The 24,907-nt window shown below is 46.5% G+C and overlaps 1 protein-coding gene and 1 non-coding gene across 2 annotated transcripts in view; one reads left to right on the top strand and one right to left on the bottom strand.

Moving 5' to 3' along the window:
• MAP2K1 (mitogen-activated protein kinase kinase 1) overlaps window positions 1-24,907 on the bottom strand; it is a 78,623-nt gene that overhangs the window by 40,615 nt on the left and 13,101 nt on the right. The window lies entirely within an intron of this gene.
• TRNAS-AGA lies at window positions 6,799-6,880 on the top strand. Its single transcript has one exon. It is a non-coding gene; the product is annotated as a tRNA-Ser (tRNA).

Raw genomic sequence — 24,907 nt, 5'->3', positions numbered from 1 at the left:
CCTACAAGATGGTCAGGTGAGACAGTTCCTGTCCCTCATAGAGCTCACAGTCTTCATCCCCATTTTACAGATGAGGTAACTGAGGCACAGAGAAGTGAAGTGACTTGCCCAAAATTACACAGCAGACAGGTGGTGGAACCCAGCCAAGCTGCTTCTCAATTACAAGCCAGAGGTTGACTTGGTTTTATAACAGGTCAGACACTCCTGAAGTCACCCAGGCCTCAATCTGTCAATCTTATATATTGAGCGCTTACTGCCTGCAGAGCACTGAATTAAGTGCTTGGGAGAGTACGATATGACTATAACAGACACATTCCCTGCCCACAACAAGTTTACAGTCTAGATGCTGGGCCTGGCCGATGGGAACCAAGTCTGTAGGGCCTGCACAGCCTCAATCAATCAATTGTATTTATTGAGCGCTTACTGTGGGTAGAGCACTGTACTAAGTGCTTCATTCATTCATTCAATCGTATTTATTGAGCGCTTACTGTGTGCAGAGCACTGGACTAAGCGCTGGGAACTACAAGTCGGCAACAGATAGAGATGGTCCCTACCCAACAACGGGCTCACAGTCTAGAAGGGGGAGACAGGCAACAAAACAAAACATGTAGACGGGTGTCAAAATCGTCAGAACAAATAGAATTAAAGCCATATGCACATCATTAACAAAATAAATAGAATAGTAAATATGTACAAGTAAAATAAATGGAGTAATAAATCTGTACAAATACATATACAAGTGCTGTGGGGAGGGGAAGATGGGGGGGATGGGGAGGAGGAGAGAAAAAAGGACTCAGTCTGGGAAGGCCTCCTGGAGGAGGTGAGCTCTCAGTAGGGCTTTGAAGGGAGGAAGAGAGCTAGTTTGGCGGATGTGTGGAAGGAGGGCATTACAGGCCAGGGGAGAGTACACTAGAACAGAGTTGGCAGACACGTTCCCCGCCCACTATGAGCAATCCAGTGCTGCCAAGCGTCTCAGAGGCCAAGGTCCCGTCAGCCCTCGCCTCAAAATCTGGCCCAAGCCGGATCTTCTTAAATCAACATGTCTGTCAATCAATCAACAGTATTCGACTGAGCACTTACTCTGCGAAGAGCACTGAACTAAGCTCTTGGAAGAGTCTGACAAGAGTTAGCAGACACAACCCTTGCCTGCAAGGAACTGCAAGGCCTCCTCCAGGAGGCCTTCCCAAACTGAAACCCCCCTTTTCCTCCGATCCTCTTCCCCTCCCCATCGCCCCAACTCCCTCCCTCTGCTCTGCCCTCCCTGCCCCACAGCACTTGTGTATATTTATCCATGTTTATTATTCTATTTATTTTATTAATGATGTGTACATATCTATAATTCTAATCATATTGATGCCTACTTGTTTTGTTTTGTGGTCTCTCTCACCCCTTCTAGACTGTGAGCCGGTTGTTGGGTAGGGATTGTCTCTATCTGCTGCCAAATTGTACTTTCCAAGCGCTTAGTACAGTGCTCGGCACAAAGTAGCGCTCAATAAATACAACTGAGTGAACGAAGTTACAATTGAAGTAAGTACAATCTTAGATTAGTAAGTAATCTTACTTTGATTAGTAAATACAATCTAACTTACAATTTAGATCGGAAAACTGTAAAACACAGATACTAACAGTTGTGCAATTTCCAAGGAAGAAGTAAATGAGGAAAATGAGGATTCTATTTTCCTTAAACATAGCTCAAGTGTACACACACACACACATACACACACACACACACACACACACACTCTCTCTCTCTCTTTTCCACAGAACAGCTGCGATCCACTCTCTCTCCGATCATGTTAGCGGGTACACAGTTAAAATAGACCATTGTTATCATGAATTATGCACCGTTTCCAAACTGGCAGTAAACACAAGAGCAGAATTACAAGAAGATTACATGCTTGGACGAGGAGGACAGGATGGGGAAATGTGTACTGTTGTTTCAAAAACTTCAGGGACCCAAGTGGAAATGAGGGGAAAGAGGCGTGATTTCAGGAACCTGGCCTCCTCCATCTGCTACCTAACAGAATTCCAAGCCACCCGAGACCTTTCGTGTATAATCCAATTGATCCAGTTAGCAATCAATCGATGCTATTTATAGAACACTTACTGAATGCAGAGCACTGTACTAAGCGCTTGGAAGAGTACAACTCAACTCTACCCTCTCTACTCACCTTGACTCCCTCACTCCCCTTTCCCTTCACCGCTCTCGTACCACTAACCCACAGCCCTGGATCACTGCCACTGTCCGCCTCCTTCGCTCTTATGCTCGAGCTGCTGAACGCTGCTGGCGAAAGCCTAAACACCATGCCAACCTCGCTCATTTCAAGTTTCCTGCCTTAACTCTGCCCCCTCCTCTTTCAGACAAAACTATTTCTCCTCCCTTATTGACGCCCATGTCCATCATCCCCGTCAGCTCTTCTGTACATTTAACTCCCTTCTCAGGTCCCCTGTTCCTCCCCCTCCTCCTTCCCTCACCCCCAACGATCTGGCCTCCTACTTCATGAATAAGATTAAATCCATCAGGTCTGAGCTCCCCAAAGTCACTCCCCACCCTTCTCCAACCCCCCAGCTCTCAACCCTCTCCGCTACTCTCCTATCCTTCCCAGCAGTATCTTCAGATGACATCTCCTCCCTCCTCTCAAATGCTACTCCGGCCACCTGTGCTTCTGACCCCATTCCCTCTCATCTTATGAAATCTCTCGCTCCGTCCCTTCTCCCCTCCTTAACTTCCATTTTCAACCGCTCACTCTCCACTGGTTCCTTCCCTTCTGCCTTCAAACATGCCCATGTCTCTCCCATCCTAAAAAAACCCTCTCTTGACCCCACCTCACCTCCTAGTTATCGCCCCATCTCCCTCCTACCATTCCTTTCCAAACTCCTTGAACGAGTCGTCTACACACACTGCCTTGAATTCCTCAACGACAACTCTCTCCTCGACCCCCTCCAATCTGGCTTCTGTCCCCTACATTCCACGGAAACTGCCCTCTCAAAGGTCACCAATGATCTCCTGCTTGCCAAATCCAACGGCTCCTACTCTATCCTAATCCTCCTCGACCTCTCAGCTGCCTTTGACACTGTGGACCACCCCCTGCTCATCAACACGCTATCCAACCTTGGCTTCACAGACTCTGTCCTCTCCTGGTTCTCCTCTTATCTCTCCGGCCATTCATTCTCAGTCTCTTTTGCAGGCTCCTCCTCCCCCTCCCATCCCCTTACTGTAGGGGTTCCTTAAGGGTCAGTTCTCAGTCCCCTTCTGTTCTCTGTGTACATTCACTCCCGGCCGGGCTTCAACTATCATCTCTACGCTGATGACACCCAAATCTACATTTCTGCCCTTGCTCTCTCTCTCTCCAGGCTCGCATCTCCTCCTGCCTTCAGGACATCTCCATCTGGATGTCTGCCCGCCATCTAAAACTCAACATTCCCAAGACTGAACTCCTTATCTTCCCTCCCAAATCCTGCCCTCTCCCTGACTTTCCCATCACTGTTGACAGAACTTCCATCCTTCCCATCTCACAAGCCCGCAACCTTGGTGTCATCCTCGACTCTGCTCTCTCGTTCACCCCTCACATCCAATCTGTCACCAAAACCTGCCGGTCTCACCTCCGCAACATTGCCAAGATCCGCCCTTTCCTCTCCATCCAAACCACTACCCTGCTCGTTCAATCGCTCATCCTATTCCGTCTGGATTACTGCACCAGCCTCCTCTCTGATCTCCCATCCTCCTGTCTCTCCCCACTTCAATCCATACTTCACTGGATCATTTTTGTGCAGAAACGCTCTGGGCATGTTACTCCCCTCCTCAAACATCTCCAGTGGCTACCAATCAACCTACGCGTCAGGCAGAAACTCCTCACCTTGGGCTTCCAGGCTGTCCATCCATCCCCTCGCCCCCTCCTACCTCACCTCCCTTCTGTCCTTCTCCAGCCCAGCCCGCACCCTCCGCTCCTCTGCCGCTAACCTCCTCACTGTGCCTCGTTCTCGCCTGTCACGCCGTCGACCCCCGGCCCACGTCCTCCCACTGTCCTGGAATGCCCTCCCTCAGCACATCCGCCAAGGTAGCTTTCTTCCTCCTTTCAAAGCCCTACTGAGAGCTCACCTCCTCCAGGGGGCCTTCCCAGACTGAGCCCCCTTCTTCTTCTCCCCCTCCTCACCTTACCTTCTTCCCCTCCCCACAGCACCTGTATATATGTACCTATTTGTACGTATTTATTACTCTATTTATTTTATTTGTACATATTTATTCTATTTATTTTACTTTGTGAATATGTTTTGTTTTGTTGTCTGTCTCCCCCTTCTAGACTGTGAGCCCGCTGTTGGGTAGGGACCGCCTCTATATGTTGCCAACTTGTACTTCCCAAGCGCTTAGTACAGTGCTCTGCACACAGTAAGCGCTCAATAAATACAACTGAATGAATGAAAGCCTCTGTAAAGGCCATCGTTCTTATTTAACAACCTCTCCCACAACATCCGTCTTTCTCGGCTGCACTGGGGGTGGGCTTGCCGATCGTTTCCGGGGTTCAGGTAGGTATGTTTTGTGTGTGCCTACACACCTGTCGCCCTCCAGGAGAAAAGCTGGCAGCCGCTCATGTGATTTGCGTGAGCAGTAACTGCTGAGGGGACAGAGTGATACGATCTGTACTGGGCTCTCCCAGGCTGACTGGAAATTGCATAAGATGGAAGCTGCAACGACTGACACACCCCCTGTCCCTCACCCACCACCGAGCAGAAATTCGGACCCTCCCAGGGGACACAGAGAGACCCTGCCCAGCGTGCGATAAATAATAAATAATAATGGTGATGGGACCTGTTAAGTGCTTACTATGTGTCAAGCCCTTGCGGTAGATACATGCTAATGAGGCTGGACCCAGTCCGTGTCCCACATGGGACTCACAGTCGTAATCCCCATTTTCCAGATGAGGGAACTGAGGCACGGAGAAATGAAGCGACTTGCTCAAGGTCACCCAGCAGACAAGCGGTGGGGCTGGGATAATAATAATAATAATAATAATGATGGCATTTGTTAAGCGCTTACTATGTGCAAAGCACTGTTCTAAACACTGGGGGGATTCAAGGTGATCAGGTTGTCCCATGTGGGGCTCACAGTCTTAATCCCCATTTTCCAGTTGAGGGAACTGAGGCACAGAGAAGTTAAGTGACTTGCCCAAAGTAACACAGCTGACAATTGGCGGAGTAGGGATTTGAACCCATGACCTCTGACTCCAAAGCCCATGCTCTTTCATTCATTCATTCAATCGTACTTATTGAGTGCTTACTGTGTGCAGAGCACTGTACTAAGCGCTTGGGAAGTACAAGTTGGCAACATGTAGAGACAGTCCCTACCCAACAACAGGCTCACAATCTAGAAGGGGGAGACAGACAACAAAACAAAACATATTAACAAAATAAACAGAATAGTAAATATGTACAAGTAAAATAAATAGAGTAATACATACGTACAAACATATATACAGGTGCTGTGGGAAGGGGAAGGAGGTAGGGCTGGAGGATGGGGAGGGCGAGGAGGGGGAGAGGAAGGAGGGGGCTCAGTCTGGGAAGGCTTCCTGGAGGAGGTGAGCTCTCAGTAGGGCTTTGAAGGGAGGAAGAGAGCTAGCTTGGCGGATGTGTGGAGGGAGGACTTTCTGGGCCGGGGGAGGACGTAGGCCGGGGGTTGATGGAGGGACAGGTGAGAATGAGGCACAGTGAGGAGATTAGTGGCAGAGGAGCGGAGGGTGCGGGCTGGGCTGGAGAAGGAAAGAAGGGAGGTGAGGTAGGAGGGGGCGAGGGGATGGGCAGCCTTGAAGCCAAGAGTGAGAAGCTTTTGCCTGATGCGTAGGTGACTGCTCTTTCCACCGAGCCACGCTGCTTCTCGAGTCCTTTTGAATCCCAGATCCATGCTAATAGCAATAATAATTGTGGCATTTGTTTAGGACTTACTATGTACCAAGCATTGTGCTATGCACTGGGATACATCCAACCTAACGGGGTTGATCTTGGGCGGAATCCCAACCTCTCTAGGCTTCCCTATGGCCCACCCCAAGGGGGACGCAGCAGGGAACATGTCTACCAACTCTGTTACATTGTACTTTCCCAAGGGATTCATCCCGTGCTCTGCACACAGTAGGCGCTCAACAAATATCACTGATTGATTGGTTGGACTAGGCCAGGCTTGGGGACAACATGAATATGTATATATGTATATATGTTTGTACATATTTTTTTACTCTATTTATTTATTTATTTGTACATATCTATTCTATTTATTTTATTTTGTTAGTATGTTTGGTTTTGTCCTCTGTCTCCCCCCTTTAGACTGTGAGCCCACTGTTGGGTAGGGACTGTCTCTATATGTTGCCAATTTGTACTTCCCAAGCGCTTAGTACAGTGCTCTGCACATAGTAAGCGCTCAATAAATACGATTGATGATGATGATGATGAAACTCTGTCTAGTCTTCAAAAGTACACTTGCAAAGTAGCCACAGTTCTGCCCCAGCACCCTGAAAGTTTTTTCCTCACTGCTGTTGTTTACTGTGTTTATTAAGGACTTATTATGTGCCAGATACTGTACAAAGAACTGGGGCAGACACAAGCTAATCACGTTGGACACAGTCGCTGTCCCGCATGGGGCTCACAGTCTTAATTGCCATTTTACAGATGAGGGAACTGAGGCACAGAACAGCAAAGTGACTTGCCCAAAGTCACCCAGCAGACGAGAATAATAATAATGGCATTTACTAAGCGCTTACTATGTGCAAAGCACTGTTTGAAGCGCTGGGGAGGTCACAAGCTGATTATGTAGTAGTCGTGGCCGAGTGGTTAAGGCGATGGACTAGAAATCCATTGGGGTTTCCCCACACAGGTTCGAATACTGCCGACTACGGATTTCCAGTTTTCCCCCTCCTTCCTCTCCCCATTCCCCCGCCTTACCTCCTTCCCCTCCCCACAGCACCTGTATATATGTTTGTATGCATTTATTACTCTATTTTATTTGTACATATTTATTCTATTTATTTTATTTTGTTAATATGTTTCGTTTTGTTCTCTGTCTCCCCCTTCTAGACTGTGAGCCCACTGTTGGGTAGGGACCGTCTCCATATGTTGCCAACTTGGACTTCCCAATCAAGCGCTTAGTACAGTGCTCTGCACACAGTAAGCGCTCAATAAATACGATTGATTGATTTCCAGGGACATCCCAAAGCTCTCCTTCTCCCGAAATCAGACTGTTCAAGCCGGAAACAGGCAGCAGCAGAGTCTGGGGACACTGCTTCTCATTTCCAGGGACATCCCAAAGCTCCCCATCTCCTGAAATCAAACTGTTCAAGCTGGAAACAGGCAGCAACAGAGTTTGGGGAGTGCACGTTCTCCACGGACCCAAACACCAACCCACACTTTGAAATTCGACTTGAAATTCACCTCCCGTGAAGCTGGTTAGGGGGTTTGATGAGGCTGTGTTCATTCATTCACTCATTCAATTGTATTTATTGAGTGCTTACTGTGTGCACAGAACAGTGATTGGCAAATAATAAGCATTTAAGAAATACCATCACTGTTATTATTATCACTAAGTGCTTGGGAGAGTACAATACAACAATAAACAGACACAATCCCTGTTCCCAACGAGTTTACAATCTACAGAGGGGGGATGCTGCCGTCAGCTTCCCAGAGGAATGTTCATCATCTAATAAAGTCGGCGGAGAAACTGACGGAGCCATAGCAGTATGGCCTAATGGAAGGATTAGAAGACTGGTAGTCACAAGACCTTAGTTCTAATCCCGGCTCCGCCGCTTACCTGCCGTGGGCCCTTGGGCAAGACACTAGATTTCTCTGTGCCTCAGTTTCGTCTCCTTTACCAAGAAAACTCTATGGATACACATACCAGAATGACTTTACGAGACAAGATGGGACACTCTGAAGGAGGTGTGTCGGAAACGACTCCACGGCATTTGAAGAAGAGTTTCCTCCGCTGTAAAACGTGGAGTCGATACCTGTTCTCCCTCGAGAGAAGATGGGACACTCTGAAGAAGGTGTGTCGGAAACGACACCACGGCATTTGAAGAAGAGTTTCCTCTGCTGTAAAACGTGGAGTCGATACCTGTTCTCCCTCCCTCCCATGTGGCACAGGGATTGTGTCTGATATGACTGTACTGTATCTACCCCAATGTTGGCCAAACACATTCACACAGTCAGATATGCTCCACCGAGAGAGGGAATGAGAGGCGGGAGAGAGATAGGTCACACATGTGAGCCTCATGGGACAGGGACTGTGACCGACCTGATCATCCTGCCTTTACCCCAGTGCTTATTTCAGTGCTTGGATCAAAGCAAGTGCCTAACGTCTTATCATCATCATATCATCTCCAGAAAAAAAAACATCCAAATTGCCGCCGATAAAGACACCAACTTATTCAAAAGCACTTGTACCTTGTGAGCGATTTTGCTTAATCGCTGGCCGCCTACTCACATAGAATAATCTTCCCAAATATTGTACAGTTCCACACCAAAATGGGCAGAGTTTTATTGATTTTGTGGATCAGAAAGCCCCGCTCCCCGGGGCCGAGAGGAGGGAACGGTGGGGGGCTTTTAAAAAATCAGTGTGAGGTAGGAGGAGCAGAGAGAGGCGGAGAACTGGGGCCTGGCTGTGGGCTTGGGTATCTCTGGGCACAACTGTGCTGGCTTCTTAAAAGAATTTGTTTAGTGCTATGTGCCAGGCGCTGTACTAAGTACTGGGGTGGATACAAGCAAATCAGGTTGGGCACAGTCCCTATCCCACGTGGGGCTGACAGTGAAACCCCATTTTACAGATGAGGAAACTGAGGCTTAGAGAAGTGAAGGGATTTGCCCAAGGGTGCCCAGCAGACAAGCGGCAGAGCCAGAATTAGAACCCATGACCTTCTGACTCCGTGGCCTGTGCTCAATCCATTAAGCCAAGCTGTTTCTTTTCCTTAGTGGCACCTCTGTCTGCCTGCTAACATTATGTTCCAAGCCAGCCACAAGGGCAAGAAAATCCACCGCGCATTCTCATCTTTTATTTATTTATTTTTTAATGGTATTTGTTAAGCACTTACTATGCACCAGGCACTTCATCTCCTCCAAGAGGCCTTCCCTAAGCCCTCCTTTCCTCTTCTCCCAATCCCTTCTATGTCACCCTGACTTGCTCCCTTTATTCATTCATTCATTTGTATTTATTGAGCACTTACTGTGTGCAGAGCACTGTACTAAGCGCTTGGGAAGTACAAGTCGGCAACATAACCGGACCAGAATGTGCTGCTCCAAACCAGAGCAATCTCTGGCCTCCAGGTTAGCTGATCCAGGACTTAGATTCCCTTCCCAGTCCTACAGCACTTATGTCCAGATCTGCCATTTATTTATTTATATTAATGTCTGTCTCCCTGTCCAGACTGTCCTTGTGGGCAGGGAATGCGTCGGTTCTATTGTACTCTCCCAAGTGCTTGGTGCTCTGCGTGCTCAATAAATACGTTTGAATGACTATTAAGTATTGGGGAAGACATACGGTAATCAGGTTGGACACAGTCCCTGTCCCACAAGAGGCTCACACAGTCTTAATCCCCGTTTTACAGAGGAGGGAGCTGAGGCACAGAGAAGTGAAGTGACCTGCCCATGATCACACAGCTGAGCAGTGGTGGGCCGCGATTAGAACCCATGACTTTCTGCCTCCCGGGCCTGTACTGAATCCACTAGGATTCAGCTGCTTCTACTGGCATCACCATGCTGCTGGTATTTATTGAGTTCTGTGTGTAGAGCACTGTAGTCAGCGCTTGAAGAGTACAATACAACAGCTCACAAGTTCCCTGCTCACAACTCTAGATTGTAGAGTTTACAATCTAGAGGATCGAACAGGTCTCCGGGCAAGACTTTCACTACGGGTGGGTGGAGGGTGGAGGGGTGTATTTCTGGGAGAGAGGAGGGATGAGTGCTGGATGATCGTCGTACGAATTTGCTTCTCTTTAAAGATGTGACACATTCAGCCTACGGTCTACAAACCGCTCCCATACAAAGCCAGATTTAACCTGCGTGCTTTGGCTCAATCCAGAGTGGAGCATATCCCTCGGATCACTAGTGAAGTTTCAAGGTCACACGGGACGGTCACAAATAAACAAAACAAAATTCCCCAAAACATCTGCCCTCAAAAAAGAAGTTCCTTTGATCTAGACTTATATTTTCTGAGGGCAGATCCAAAGAGAAAGAGTAAAGGATATTGATTTTGGCCAAGCGGGGGCCTTTTTTCTTTCAAGCTCTCAAACACCAAGAAAAGAAGAAAGGGAAACTGATCGTTAAGTCCCTTTCAAATAAAAGGCAATCGAAAGAGCGGGAGCTTCGCACTAGGTATTTTCATAGAAAAAAAGCGACTTGGATTTTGGTTAAAGAATTACTGAAATCCTGAATAATCAGCTCACTTCAGAACAGGAATTTCAAGTAGAAAAGAAAAGTTGCCAGTGGGTCATTAACCCCAAGCACCAAGAAAACCAACCTTCCCTTCAAGAGGCCAAGGAAATAGCTGCAAGAAAGAAGGCTCTCAGAAGAGCCAAAAACAAAACTTGTATCTATCCCAGTGCTTAGGACAGTGTAGGACACATAGTAAGCATTTGTCTGCTGTGTGACCTTGGGCTTCACTTCTCTGGGCCTCAGTTACATCATCCGTAAAATGGGGATTAAGACTGAGCCCCATGTGGGGCAGGGACTGTCCAATCCCATCTGCTTGTATTCATTCAATCGTATTTATTGAGCGCTTACTGTGTGCAGAGCACCCCACCCCAACGCTTAGAAAAGTGCCTGGCATATAGTAAGCACTTAAATATCACAATTCTTCTTCTTCTTGTTATCACCGTTATTATTATATGCTTAATTAAAAAATAACAGTTAATTCTTTTTTGAATTAATTAATTGATGAAAATTCAATCTTTCATGATTTTTGAACCACAGGTACTGTTCCTATGAGGCTCTCGCCAGAGGGTGAAAAATTCCTCATGGCTATTCTACTTTTGAGGGAAAAAAAAAATCACAAAGTTCTTACGCTTCTGAAAACAACACAAAATATTTCTCTTCTCATTTAAAAGAGAAAGCAGAGCAGACTAATCAGACACCACCATCCTTATTTGATCGGGGTGTATTTTCAGTACCTTAGGCAGATTCCTGCTTTGAAAGAAAGTGGTTGCCCAGGGATAAATAACCTTTTCTGGTTTTAATCCTCAAACACCATGAAAATCCTAGGCATATGATTCAAACCCAAGGAATAACCACTTCCCTAGAGGAAGCCCTGGAAACTTAATCTCCACTCCACCCGCCATTTCCCCCAACCCAAGCCCATTTAGAAACTTCTTCTTTATGTAGTTAACACTTCCTTTTCTAAAAGAGTGTCTAAAAGAGATCTTTGGACACCACCCTCCTCCCACCTCCATCCCCCAAAAAATCCATCACGGTGGTTACTCCTGGCCGGTAACAGAGAATCATTTTGATTTGTCCCCTGCCAGCCCATTGTTCCAAGACAAATTCCAAAACAGTAATTAGACCTGGGGTATTGATTCATTTTATATGGGCACACAAATTATAAATGATTAAAGCTTTATAGGAGGCTCGGAATCGAGACAACTAAACTCTCCTCTGACTGCTTTCTCTCTGAAAACTCCCCCGCCGGGCTTCCTGATATGCTGTGATTTTTATTTTGGATGAAACTCAATCCCTCTCGATTCATCTGCCTCAGGGTGCGACTATGGAGCAAATTTATTTATTTTTTACCCACGAAAAATGTGAAACTATAGCATACTGTGTGCTGGCTAGGAGGAAGCGTTTGTATTTTGTTGGCAGGCCCCACTGGGTATCTTTGCGATCCTCAAGTAGGAGTGGATTTCGAAATGTATGAGGATGAAAAAGACAAATAGACCAGAGCAAGACTCCTATATGATGATGATGGTATTTGCTACGCACTTACTATGTGTCAAACACTGTTCTGATAAGCGCTGGGGCAGATACAAGCTGGATACAAGCAGATACAAGGTTGGACACAGTCCCTGTCTCACATGTCCCACATGGGGCTCCTAGTCTTAATCCCTATTTTCCAGACGAGGGAATGAGGGAAGTGAAGTGACTTGCCCAAGTTCACCCGGCAAAGTGGCAGAGCTGGGATTAGAACCCAGGTCCTTCTGATTCCCAGGCCCGTGCTCTAGCCACTAAACCACGCTGCTTCTCTGTATAGTTTTACCTTGAAAATGCATTGATAGCGGATGAGATTAAAAAACGAAAAGAGATAGAGGAGAGAAAAAAAACCAGTCTCAGGCAGAAAGAGTGTCTATGTAAAAGAAAATGCACATGCATCTTCTCCCCCAGACCTCAGATGAACACATTTTTCAGTTGAGTTTTTCACTTCTCCCCACCTACTTCCTTTTCTTCCAGAGTGGTGCCATTCCCGTTCATTCAATGTTTGCAACGTTCTGCCAGCTAATGAGCTACTCCCTCAAAATAACTTTTGAAGCAACGTGGCCTAGTGGATAGAGCCCATGCGTGGGAGTCGGAAGGACCTGCATTTTAATCCCAGCTCCGCGGCTTATCTGCTGTGTGACTTTGGGCAAGTCACTTCCACTTCTCTGGGCCTCAGGAACCTCACCTGGAAAATGGGGATTGAGCCTGGGAACCCCAGGTGGGACAGGGACTATGTCCAACCTGATTATCTTGTATCAACCCCAGCGCTTAAAACAGTGTCTCCACGTAGTAGGCACGTAAAAAATATCATTAAGAAATGTATACACATAACTGTTGGAAAATGACTCTAAGTATATATTATAACTTAACTATATATTATTATATAACTATATATACTATATGTATATACTATATATTACTATATAGTTATTATATAACTATAATATTTGCTCATTCATTCATTCATATTTATTGAGCGCTTACTGTGTGCAGAGCACTGTACTAAGCATTTGGAAAGTACAACTTGGCAACGGATAGAGACAATCCCTTTGTATCCAACAATGTAGTAATAATTACAACATAGTAATCCAACAATGGCCCTTACTATGTGTCAAGCACTATACTAAGCACTGGGGTAGATTCAAGATAATCAGGACAGAAACAGTCCCTGTCCCATTTGAGGCTCACAGTCTAAGCAAGAAAGAGTAGGACTTAATCCCCATTTTACAGATGAGGAAACTGAGGCACAGAGAGAATTTAAATAACTTGTCCAAGGTCTCACCGCAAACAAGCGGCAAAACTGGGATTAGAACCCAGATCCTCTGAATCCCAGACCTTTCCCCTCTGCATGTTGCTTTTGTTGGTATAGAAGCGCTAGAGACGGTTGATGGATTTATCTGACTTGGGATGCTGGGAATTAAATCAGGGAAGGCACACTGGAGGAGGTGGGCTCTCACGAGGTCTCTGAATACAGGGAAAGCTTTGGACTGCCAGATTTCGGGGGGGAGGAGGGGGAAAAAGAGTTCTAGGCTGGTGGATGAGGAAACTGTGAGTCGGAGCATGGAGGCGGGAGAGGAGAGAGCAGATACGGCCTGAAGGATATGACTATTCCCTCTTCGCCTGACTCTGTCTTTCCGAGAGTCACTTCCAAGTTGAGCAGTCACTTCCATTTGGAGATGTTTCTGTTGCTCTACGTGCATGCTCATGTCCATTGTGACGCAATGAGTAGATGGTATATATATATGTATATATGTTTGTTCATATTTTTTTTACTCTATTTATTTATTTTATTTGTACATATCCATTCTATTTATTTTATTTTGTTAGTATGTTTGGTTTTGTTCTCTGTCTCCCCCTTTTAGACTGTGAGCCCACTGTTGGGTAGGGACTGTATATGTTGCCAATTTGTACTTCCCAAGCGCTTAGTACAGTGCTCTGCACACAGTAAGCGCTCAATAAATACGATTGATGATGATGATGATGGTATAATAATAATAATAGTATTTGCTAGGTGCATACTTTGTGCCAGGCACCGTCCTAAGTTCTGGGATGGATATAAGCAAATTGAATTGGACTCACTCCCTGTCCCCTGTGGGGCTCACAGTCTCAATCCCCATTTTTATAAATGAGGTAAAAGGCTCCGAGAAGTGAAGTAAGAACAATAATGACGGCATTTTGTTAAGCGCTTACTATGTGCAAAGCACTGTTCTAAGCGCTGGGGGGGATACAATGTGATCAAGTTGTCCCATGTGGGGCTCACAGTGTTAATCCCCATTTTTACAGATGAGGTAACTGAGGCTCAGAGAAGTTAAGTGACTTGCCCAAGGTCATACAGCAAACACGTGGTAGAGCTGGGATTAGAACCCATGACCTCCTGACTCTTGGGCCTGTGCTCTATCCACTATACGTGTGACCTTAGGCAAGTCTCTTCACTTCCCTGTGCCTCACCTCCCTGTAAAATGGGGATGAAGACTGTAAACCGCATAGGGGATGAGGATTGTCTCCACCCAAGCGCTCTGTAAAGTGCATGGTACAAAGTAAGTGCTTAACAAATACTACGATCATTATTATTATTATTCCCGTCCGCAGAGAAGCAGCGTGGCTCAGTGGAAAGAGCATCGGCTCATGTGTCTGCTGTGTGACCTTGGGCAAGTCACTTAATTTATCTGAGCCTCAGTTACCTCATCTGTAAAATGGGGATTAAGACTGTGAACCCCAAGTGGGACAAGGTGATCACCTTGTATCCCCCCATGGCTTGGAACAGTGTTTTGCACATAGTAAGGGCTTAACAAATGCCATCATTATTATTATTGGGAGTCATAGGTCGTGGGTTCTAATCCCGGCTCCACTGTTTGTCAGCTATATGACTTTGGGCAAGTAACTTCATTTCTCTGTGCCTCAGTTACCTCTCTGTAAAATGGGGATTAAGACTGTGAGCCCCAGGTGGGTCAACCTGTTTTCCTTGTATTCCCACCCAGTGCTCAGAACAGTGTTTGTCACATAGTAAGCGCTTAACAAATACCATCATTATTATTATTATTATTAACCCCAGGCAAACCTTGGCTACCTTGTCGCCGAGACGGACAAATGGGGCATCATCAGTGGAGAATCCCAGCATCTTATCCTGAGTTGCCTCTCTGCCTCTGTACTGAGCGTTGGCCATCAGGAGCCTGGAGCCCCGCCCCCAGCCCACTTCCACTTGCTCCCAGGTGGGCTCTGCCGAGGTGGCGTTTATTTATAGCAAGTGTTAAACAGCCAACGAGACACAGAAATCCCGCTGAACATGCGGAAATGTGGCTAATGCACAACCTCTCATTTCTGCCTCCCATTCCCCATCTACCTCTCTCCTCCCCCACCAAGTCCACGGCCACCGAAAGAGTCGGAGAGCTGAGATCCTGGAAAATCCCTGGATGGGTGTGTGTGTGACTGTTCCTCCCAAGGCCTGGAGCCAGAGGTGGGCTGGGAACGGACACACAGACACGTGGCTGGAGTGAGAAGAGCTTCCAGGGGCTGGGATACACGGAGAAGAGATTTCACCCCAGACCCGGAGCTCTACCTCCCCTATCGCACTGCTGACCCCTCGCCCATGTCTGTCACCCCCTCTAGACTGTCAGCTTGTTGTGGAAAAGAAGTGTGTCTGTTTACTGCTATATTGTACTCTCCCAAGCACTTAGTACAGTGCTTTACACACAGGAAGCGCTCAATGAATACGACTGAATGAATGAGTGACGAGGCATCCGTCATCTTGTCACAGTCCTGACTCTTGAGTTGGGATTTATTACTCTATTTATTTATTTATTTATTTTGCTTGTACATATCTATCCTATTTATTTTCTTTTGTTAGTATGTTTGGTTTTGTTCTCTGTCCCCCTTTTAGACTGTGAGCCCACTGTTGGGTAGGGACTGTCTCTATATGTTGCCAATTTGTACTTCCCAAGCGCTTAGTACAGTGCTCTGCACATAGTAAGCGCTCAATAAATACGATTGATGATGATGATGATGATCCTTTTGGTGTCCTCCCTCCTCTGTGAGTCGATCAAGCAATGGTAGTTACTGAGGGTTTACTGTGCACAGACCACTGTGATGAGCACTTGGGAGAGTACAATAATTATAAAAATATTGGTATTTGTTAAGCGTTTATTAGGAGTCAAGCACTGTTCTAGGCGTTGAGGTAGATCACGATCAAGTCGATCACGTTGGGAACAGTCCCTGGCCCGCACAGGAGGGAGACTAGGGATTGAATCCCCATTTTCCCAGTGAGGAAACTGAGAAGTGAAGTGACTTGACTCACACAGCGGACAAGTGGCGGAGCTGGGATTAGAACCCAGGTCCTCGGACTCCCAGCCCTGTGCTCCTTCCACTAAGCCTCGCCGCTACCCATTAGAATAGAATTGATAAACACGATACCTGACCATGAGGAGCAAACGATCTATGGGGGGAGACAGACATTAAAATAAATTACAGGTAGGGAAGATATCACTTCTGGCAGTCCACTGCTCTCCCCATCTTCCAGGTGCTACTATCAATCGTATTTATTGAGCATTTACTGTGTGCAGAGCACTGTACTAAGCGCTTGGGAAGAACAAGTGAAGTCACATCTCCTCCAGGAAGGCTTTCCGGACTAATCTTTCATTCCCCCACTTCATTACATCACTTATGTACTTGAGTTCTTTCACTCCACGCCCTCCACCAAGCACCTCCATTAAGATCTCTAAACTTGTTTGCTTCCCCTTCCCTGGAATCTCTGCTTTCTATGTGCCGAGCACTGTACTGAGCGTTAGAGAGAGTCCCATTGGAATGGTAGTCATGTTCCTTTACTCACAAGGAGTTTATGTTACAGCCTCAGGCTAAATGTAAACCATTTTTGTCTGCCTCCCCACAGACAACTCCTTAAGAACAGGCAGTATGGTCTAGTGAATAGAGCATGGGCCTGGCAGTTGGAAAGGCCTGGGTTCTAACCCTGGCTCTGCCACTTGTCTGCTGTGCGGCCTTGGGAAAGTCACTTCACTTCTCTGTGCCTCAGTTACCTCGGCTGTAAAATGAGGATTAAGATTATGAGCCCTATATGAGAGAGGGATTGGGTCCAACCCGATTTGTTTGTATCCACTCCAGTGCTTTAGAACAGTGCCTGGCATATAGTAAGCACTTAAATCCATAGTTACTATTCTTACTATTATTCTAACCCTGGCCCTTTCAATTGCTTGTTGTGTGATCTTGGGCAAGTCACTTCACTTCTCCGTGCTTCAGTTTCATCAACTGTAAAGTGGGAATTAAATACCTGTTCTCCCTCCTATTCAGACTGTGAGCCCCATTTGGGATAGGGACAGGGACTGTGTCCGACTGAATCTGTACCTCCCCCAGCGCTTAGAATAGTATTTGACACATAGTAAGTGCTTAAATACCATAAAAAACCAACAACCGCAACAAGAACCTTGCTTCCGCTGCACTCTCCGAAGTACTTAGTACAGTATTTGGCACGCAGCAGGTGCTCAGTAGATACCACAGACCAAATGGGTGGTATCTGGGAGACGCCGAAAACGCTCTATTTTGGGATGTCCTGCAGATGTTTCGTAAACACCTTCTGCAGCTGAAAATAATCCCTTGGCTTCCTGACAGTTCTGCAAAGCGGGAGTTTGCCTGGCACCTGTCCTAATCCTTGTCGGATAAAGAGCAGCTGAAAGGCTAAGGCCTGTGGAGTTCTTTACGAGTTGTGAATTTTCCTCCCTCTCGCTCACCTGACTCTCAGCCAACATGCAGGATTCCAACAGATCCTGTCATGAGGAAGCACTTCCTTTTGGATTTACGCTGGGGGAGGCGTGAATTCTTTTGAGTCCCCTTCTGATTTCATCGCTTACTGCTTCCGGCGGGCACATAATCAATCAATCAAGGATATTTATTGAGCGCTTACTATGTGCAGAGCACTGTACTAAGCTCTTGGGAGAGTACAACAGAATAAGCAGACACATTCCTTGCCCATAATGAGCTTACGGTCTAGAATCCGCAGCTTTTCTAGTGGATCTTGTAGGAGCTGTTTTGGGTTGCTCCCTCAAAGAACTTGCAATCTTCCTGATGTACACATGGATTTGAAACGGATTTGAAAAGGAACTTCTCCCCACTAAACTGTAAGCTCCTGGAGGGGAGAGATTGTGCCTTTTTTTTTTTTATGGTATGCGTTAAGCACTTACAATGTGCCGGGCACCGTTCTAAGTGCTGGGTAGCTACAAGCAAATCAAGTCGGAACACAGTCCCTGTCCCACATGGAGCTAACAGTTTAAATCCCCATTTTAAGATGAGGGAACGGAGGCCCAGATAAGTGAAGTGACTTGCCTAAGACCACACAGCAGACAAGTGGCGGAGTGGGGATTAGAACCCAGGGCCTTCCAAATCCCAGGCCCAGGCTCTAGCCACTAGGCCATGCTGCTTCACTACTCCGTTGGGCTGCTTCTCTACCAGGCCACATGGCTTTTCTAGTTGAGTGTCTGAAGACTTTCCCAGCAGTTATCACAGTTGTAAAGACCTTCCACGTGAGCAGAGAAGACCCTGAGAAAGTCTGTCGGCCTGCCATCCTTCCTGGCTGCCCTTGTCTGCTTACCCTCCCTTGGCGTGGAGAACTGCAGACCACTAGGCATCCAACCCTTCCCAGGGCAGTGGTTGGGGGTAACTGGACGCCCCCATTTCGGGGACCCCGATCTCCCATACCCTGAGTCTTTTAGTTACCCCAAAACTGGCATCAAAACTGATAATGGCACTTTATTTGTATTGATGTCTGCCTCCCCCACTCCGGACTGGAAGCTTGGTGTGGGCAGGGAACATATCTGTTTACTGTTGTAGTGCAGTCTCCCAGATGCTTAGTACAGTGTTCTACACATAGTAAGGGCTCTATACGATTGACTGAATGACTACTTAAGTGCTTACTATATGCCAAGCACTGTACTAAGTGTTGGGGTAGCTTCAAGATAATCAGGTTGGATTCATTCATTCAGTCGTATTTATTGAACAATTACCGTGCGCAGAGCACTGTACTAAGCGAAGTACAAATCGGCAACATCTAGAGACGGTCCCTACCCAGCAACGGGCTCTCAGTCCCTGTCCCACATACGGCTCACAGCCTAAGTAGGAGGGAGGAGGATTTAATCCCCATTTTTCAGATGAGGAAACAGGCACAGAAAAGTTAAAGTGACTTGCTCAAGGTCACACAGCAAACACGCGGCGGAGCAGGGATTAGAACCATACTAGAACTGCAAGTTTTCCGAAATCCCCACGTGCCCTTTCCCCGCCAGACAAGTGCAGGCATTTGGGTTTTTAGCCTCAGGCCTACAAAATTTAAGGTCATCAATAAAAATCTGGGCCGGGACACTGTGTTCTTGAATCCTTCCTTCAAAGCTGAGGGCTAAACCGGAGTCTGTGCTGGGTTGCAGGATTGTTTTGGGTAGGAAGGGATATGTCTGTTTTAATGTCTGTCTTCTCCCAAGCACTTAGTACAGTGCTCTGCACACAGTAAGCTCTCAATAATAATAATAGTCGTGGTGTTTGTTGAGCGCTTACTATGTGCCAGACACTGTTCTAAGCAATGGGGGAGATATAAGATAATCAATCATATTTATTGAGCGCTTACTGTGTGCAGAGCACTGTACTAAGCGCTAAATGGTTTGAACACAGTCCCTGTCCCACACAGGGCTCACAGTCTTAATCCCCATTTTACAGATGAGAGTACTGAGGACCAGAGAAGTGAAGTGACTTGCCCAAGGCCACATAGAAGACAAGCGTCAGAGCCAGGATTAGAACAAATTAATACGAATGATTGATTGATTGAAATGTCAACCCCACACCCATGCTGAATGGCCTAGGTTAGTTGAAATTGCCTGAGGAGATCCAGGGTCCAGCAGCCTCATAGAGAGCCCTCGGTTTCAGTCATGAAGGTTTCAGTCACCAAAAGCCTGGGCCTCTGAAGGCTGGCTGCATCGGCCTGGGCCAGGGATAATTTGGAGAAAATTCTCCTGCAGAAGAATTCCATTTTTTGCTCAGAATCAGTCCAAGGCAAGCCTGCCATTAGGTGCTAACCGTGGGCCAAGCACTGTACTAGGTGCACAGGTGGAAATATGGACCCTGTCCCTTGAGGAGCTCACAATCTATTAATAAAGGCAGGGGAGAGGACTTGAAACAATAAAAAAAAGCATTAAACCAGCATAAGCGATGAAGTCAAATACACAATACACAAAATAAAAACAAACGTCAATAAGGAGCTGTGGCTAGAGGAGCAGAATTTCTGGCTCCTCAAGATTCAGAGCACAAGGTATACCCGTAGCCACACCACTAGCCTTCCTGAGGTTTGGGGCCGGCGGAGATGAGTGAGATAGAGAGAGGAAGAGAAAATGAGGAGATCAAGAGGCAGAAGGAGACAGATGGAGGGACAGAGAGACATAGATGGAGAGTTAGAGAAAGGGGGAGAGGTGACAGGGAAACAACAGGAAGGGAAAAGAGGAGAGGCAGAGATACAGAGAGATGGAGAGACAAAAAGGGGAGAGAGGAGAGAGAGAATCTCAGGGCTGATGGGAGACTCCACTGATCCCTCCTGCAAAACAGTGAAATCCTACTCATTATTCTATAGGTTTAAGAGGGAACAAAAGCCAAATCATAGCCCCTCTTTCTCTTTTTTAGGGTATTTGTGAAGCGCTTCCTATGTGTCAAACAGTGACCTAGCACTGGGGTAGATACAGGCCTATCAGGGTGGACCCAGTCCTTGCCCCACACTGGGACTCACGGTCTAAGTAGGAGGGAGATCAGGGATTGAATCTCCGTTTTACAGATGAGGAAACCGAGGCATGGAGAAATGAAGTGACTTGTCCTAAGTCGCATAGTGGGCATGTGGAAGGGCTTGAATTAGAACCCAGGCCTCCAACTCTCAAGACTGTGCTCTTTCTACTATATCACTCTGCTCCTCCTCCATCTTCTCTCCCCCCAGCCCCTTTCTTAAAGTACTTGTTAAGTGCTTACTATGTGCCAGGCACTGTTCTAAGCGCTGGGGTAGATACAAGCTAATCAGGTTGGACACAGACCCTGCCCCATATGGGGCTCACGGCCTTAATCCCATTTTACAGATGAGGTAACTGAGGCACCTTCCTATTGTTTTCTCCCCCAAATTAACAAGGTAGCTTGCTCAGAGCGACACGTGGGGCTCAGCAACTTCTGCATCTGTTGCTGGCATAGTGGATAGAGCCTGGGCATCGGAAGGCCATGAGTTCTAATCCCAGCTCCGACACTTGTCTGCTGTGTGACCTTGGGCAACTTATTTCACTTCTCTGGGCCTCAATTCTCTCATCTGTGAAATGGCGATTGAGACTGTGAGCCCCACATGAGACGTGGACTGTGTCTAGCCCGACTTGCTTATATCTACCCCAGTGCTTAGTACAGTGCCTGGCACATAGTAAGTGCTCAACAAATGCCATAATTATCACTATTAATTACTATTATTAAACCAGAATCAATACAGGGAGACCCAGGTACCATTTCATCTGCCTCAACTCCTGCATTTTACTGGGGCTTCATCAAAATTACATTTCCAACCTTACCCAAGGAATTGAAACTTGCCACTGAATTAACTGCCTCGTGGAGATTTCCATTTTGCTTTTTAACTTTTCAAAACAACTCATTATTTGTAGTGGAATTTTAAAATTTAGGACTCTGTGTAGGCCCTTTCCTGGTTCCTGATTTTGGACTATTTTTTATAAAAAGATTCAGAGGGCTCCGTCCAGAAGGGGAAGAGATTTGTGCTGAGTTAACTGCTGGGAAACTACTGGTGTTCTGTTTCGCGCGTGGGCGAAAACAAAAAGTGGCGAGTGTAAAGACAACTGTTCAGCAAAACAATAATAATAAAAAAATAATTGTTGCCATCTCAACCTAAAGTGCCATTCCCACATGAGGTATTTAGACACTGTCTGGGTTTGGAGGTGGTCTTTTTTTCCCTGAAGGGAACTTTCACTTACCCCCAATAGGTTCCTTAACCCACCTAAGGGGATTCCCTTAAAGAGAGAGATTGAGCCTTTGAGAATAAATAGTTACTATTTTACTGATGAGATTAGAAACACCCCTGGTCTCCCGAGAAACACCGGCTGGAATTTGGTTAGGATATATATATCTGGATTTGGTTGGGTTACTAAATGACAAAAGATTTACAGATATCTTGGGATTATCTTCAACTTCTGAAGTCCTTCCTGCCAAGTATACACCACACATATTTGGAGTGTTGCTTAACCTGTAATCAGTAGAAGGAAGCAAACACTTTGAATATAAGTTCTCGGCTGAGGCAAAGGATTTTCCCCCCACCTAAATATATATATTTCCTATATATGTTATGGCCTCACGACTCCAACTAAACTCGTTAAGACCTCACGACTCCAACTCCAACCTTGTTCTCGACTGTCCCGCCGTCAACCCCCGGCCCACGTTCTTCCCCTGGCATGGAATGCCCTCCCTCCGCACATCCGCCAATCTAGCTCTCTTCCTCCCTTCAAAGCCATTCTGAGAGCTCACCTCCTCCAGCAGGCCTTCCCAGACTGAGCCCCCTTTTTCCTCTCCTCCTCCCCATCCACCCCACCCTACCTCCTTCCCCTCCCCACAGTACTTGTATATATATTTGTATGGATTCATTACTCCATTTATTTTACTTGTACATATTTACTATTCTATTTTAATGATGTGCATATAGCTTTAATTCCATTTGTTCTGATGATTTTGACACCTGTCTACATGTTTTGTTTTGTTGTCTGTCTCCCCCTTCTAGACTGTGAGCCCACTGCTGGGTAGGGACCATCTCTATATATTGCCCACTTGTACTTCCCAAGCGCTTAGTACAGTGCTCTGCACACAGTAAGTGCTCAATAAATATGAATGAATGAACGAACTAAAGGCCAGGTGATTATTTCACTCAAAACTCCCACGCTCTTCAGGTTTAATTAGTAGTAGGCCACTAGTTACACATTTTTAGATCTGATGTTTAAGATGGGTAATTCCCCTCCAGGAGAGAGGAGTTTTTTTTTTAATGGTACTTATTAAGTGCTTTCTATGTACCAGGCACTGTACTAAGCTCTGGAGTAGATGAAAGCTAATCAGTCTCAGGCCCAGACTGAGCCCCCTTTTTCCTCTCCTCTTCCCCATCGCCCCCTCCGCCGTACCTCCTTCCCCTCCCCACAGCACTTGTATATAGCTGTACATATTTATTACTCTATTTTACCTGTACATATTTATCACAATTTATTTTATTAATGATGTGCATCTAGCTATAATTCTATTCATTCTGACGGTTTTGACACCTGTCTACGTGTTTTGTTTTGTTGTCTGTCTCCCCCTTCTAGACTGTGAGCCCGTTGGGTAGGGATCGTCTCTATATGTTGCCGACTTGTACTTCCCAAGCACTTAGTACAGTGCTGTGCACACAGTAAGCGCTCAATAAATACGAATGAATGAATGAATGAATGTTGGACACTGTCCCATCCCACATGGCTTCAAGGCTGTCCATCACCTCACCCCCTCCTACCTCACCTCCCTTCTCTCCTTCTCCAGCCCTGCCCGCACCCTCCGCTCCTCTGCCGCCACTAACCTCCTCCCCGTACCTCGTTCTCACCTGCCCCGCCATCCACCCCCGGCCCACATCCTCCCCCTGGCCTGGAATGCCTTCCCTCCGCACATCTGCCAAGCTAGCTCTCTTCCTCCCTTCAAAGCCCAACTGAGAGCTCACCTCCTCCAGGAAGCCTTCCCAGACTGAGCCCCCTTTTCCCTCTCCCCACCGCCCTACCTCCTTCCCCGCACAGCACCTGTATGTTTGTACAGATTTATTACTCTATTTTACTTGTACATATTTACTATTCTATTCATTTTGTCAATGATGTCCATCTAGCTTTACTTCTATTTATTCAGATGACTTGACACCTGACCACATGTTTTGTTTTGTTGTCTGTCTCCCCCTTCTAGACTGTGAGCCCGTTGGTGGGTAGGGACCGTCTCTACACGTTGCCAATTTTGTACTTCCCAAGCGCTTAGTACAGTGCTCTGCACACAGTAAGCGCTCAATAAATATGATTGAATGAATGAATGAACATGGGGCTCACAATCTCAATCCCCATTTTTCAGATGAGGGAACTGAGGCCCAGAGAAGTAACTTGCCCAAACTCACACAGGAGACAAGTGGCGGAGCCAGGAGAAACAGGTCCTCCAAGGCCCAGGCTCTGCTTCCCCACCAGGCCACTCTGCTTCTAAAAGACTGGAATCTGTTCATGTGGGAGGTGAAAGCCTACAGTACATGCTCAATAAATGTTAGACAAGCAAAATGCCTGGAAAAGGAATGAGGACGGGTATTTTTTTTGTGTGTAGTTTTTGTTTCTAAAATCCCCAATCACTGTCACCTCCAAAAGGGCTGTGCTTCAGAGGCCCGTTTCTCTCCCCGCTCCCTCATATACAAGCAACAGCTCCAATCCATGGGACCCACCTGAATTGGGGAATTACCCAAATCCATGAAATACTAGTTAGCAGCATTTTTCCAGCTCTGCACCCCATCCCCACTCCTTTTTTTCCCCCCTCAACCATGGCTTCTGTAAAAGTGTCGATTTTGTGGTCTAGACTGTAAGCTCACTGTGGGCAGAGAATGTGTCTTGTTGATTGTTATATTGTACTCTCCCAAGTACTTAGTACAGTACTCTGCACACAGCAAGCGCTCAATAAATATGATTGAATGAATGAACGAATGCCAAGCAGCCTACTAAGACCTGGGGTAGATAGATACACGAAAATCAAGTTGGACCGTCTCTGTCCCTCATGATGCTCACAGTACAAGGGTGTTTACCCGCTGGTTGGCTTTGTTTCGAAGGAGTTAAGAGGAAGAAGAAAAAAAAAGACGAAGAAGATGAGGAAAGGTATTTAAGGTTCTGAACTGCTCCTGCCAACAGTTAAACCAAAAATAGCTTGAATCTGGAAATACACA

The sequence above is a fragment of the Tachyglossus aculeatus genome, chromosome 26 (genome assembly GCF_015852505.1).
Source record: "Tachyglossus aculeatus isolate mTacAcu1 chromosome 26, mTacAcu1.pri, whole genome shotgun sequence".
Classification (NCBI taxonomy): domain Eukaryota; kingdom Metazoa; phylum Chordata; class Mammalia; order Monotremata; family Tachyglossidae; genus Tachyglossus; species Tachyglossus aculeatus.
The sequence above is the reverse complement of the archived record's forward strand: the minus strand, read 5'-3'. Positions and strand labels throughout refer to the sequence as shown.